At 53.2% G+C, this 1,282-nt stretch overlaps 1 non-coding gene across 1 annotated transcript; it reads left to right on the plus strand.

The window, feature by feature from the left end:
• The first annotated feature begins 35 nt into the window (after nucleotides 1-35).
• TRNAQ-CUG lies at nucleotides 36-107 on the plus strand. Its single transcript has one exon. It is a non-coding gene; the product is annotated as a tRNA-Gln (tRNA).
• The last annotated feature ends 1,175 nt before the right edge of the window (nucleotides 108-1,282 follow it).

Consider the following 1,282-nt stretch of genomic DNA (forward strand, 5'->3'; position numbering starts at 1 on the left):
AGGGCGGGCCGGCGGAGCCTCCCAGTACACCCAGCGGTCCCATGGTGTAATGGTTAGCACTCTGGACTCTGAATCCAGCGATCCGAGTTCAAATCTCGGTGGAACCTGCATGTTTTCTTTCCTTTTTTCGTTTTTTTCCTTTTCGACTCTTTGTGTCCAAACGATCCCCGGGCATTCTCTGAGCTGCCCGAGTCCCTGTGCCTAAATGGTGAATGGACACACTGAGCTCCCCGGACTCCTGTACCCAAACAATATCCAGGCATGTGCCATCCAAGCTCCCCAAGCCTCCTTTCCCAAGTGATGGATGGGCACACTCTGAGCTCTTTGGGCCTCTTCACACACAGTGTGATAACCTCACCTCACCTTTTGCCTGGTTCCCACCAACCTTAACCCTTGGCATGATGTGGGTGCCCTTCTCCTGCCTCCATGGGCAGGCACTGGCCTCACCCCAAAGGCACCCACAAGCACAGGAGAGCTCGGGGTGGGTTGGTGGGAAGACCCCCCCAAGGTCTCACAGATCCCTCCTGTGAACTGAGCTGAGAGGGGCATGTGAAACCAATGGAGCTTGTGGTGGAGGTATCAGAGATGCCAACAAGCCCTTTCAGCTCATGAGGTTCAGAGGCCATGAGCACAGGCCCCTTTCCCACTGCCATCCTTGCCTACCCTGCTTCTCTCTTCCCAAAAGATGGTCCAGTTCCCCTTGTCTGCTCCTGTGCCATGGGAGACACCAACTTTGTAGTCAGCTTCTCCTGGTGCAGGCTTGACATCTAAACAACTGAGGATAAAAATAGCACTTGTGTCCAGATGATTAAACCGAATCCCTTAAAACCTCTCTTTTCCCACCAGCCTGCCTTCAGCAGCAGTGTGTTTGCCATCACTGCAGTCAGTGGCTGTGTCATCATTCCTGTGTGTGAAAGTAACCCCCAGGCATCAACAGCAGTGCTGTGCATCAGTTACCGTCTGCTGGAACTGTAACGAGCCAGAACGTGATCCTCTGTGTTTAAAAATAAATAGTTCACGCTGTCTCAGAGCTTCTGAGTGAGGAAAACAAAACATTAATAACAAAGACACCTGATGTGCGACCACAGTGTGTCACGCCACAGGAGTATGGTGCTGCCGGCAGAGGCTCTCCAGGAGCATCGGGTGAGACTGGAGCATTGAGAGCATCATGGTCTGGGCTCACCCATATCCTGCTGCCAGCCTCTTATGTGCCCTGCACCTCCAGCTCCTCACAGGGGGTAGCTTAGTAGCAGGAGGTCTGTAGGAGTCTGTGTTGTCTTTG

The sequence above is a fragment of the Corvus brachyrhynchos genome, unplaced genomic scaffold (genome assembly GCF_000691975.1).
Source record: "Corvus brachyrhynchos isolate BGI_N302 unplaced genomic scaffold, ASM69197v1 scaffold200, whole genome shotgun sequence".
In the NCBI taxonomy this organism is placed as follows: Eukaryota; Metazoa; Chordata; class Aves; order Passeriformes; family Corvidae; genus Corvus; species Corvus brachyrhynchos.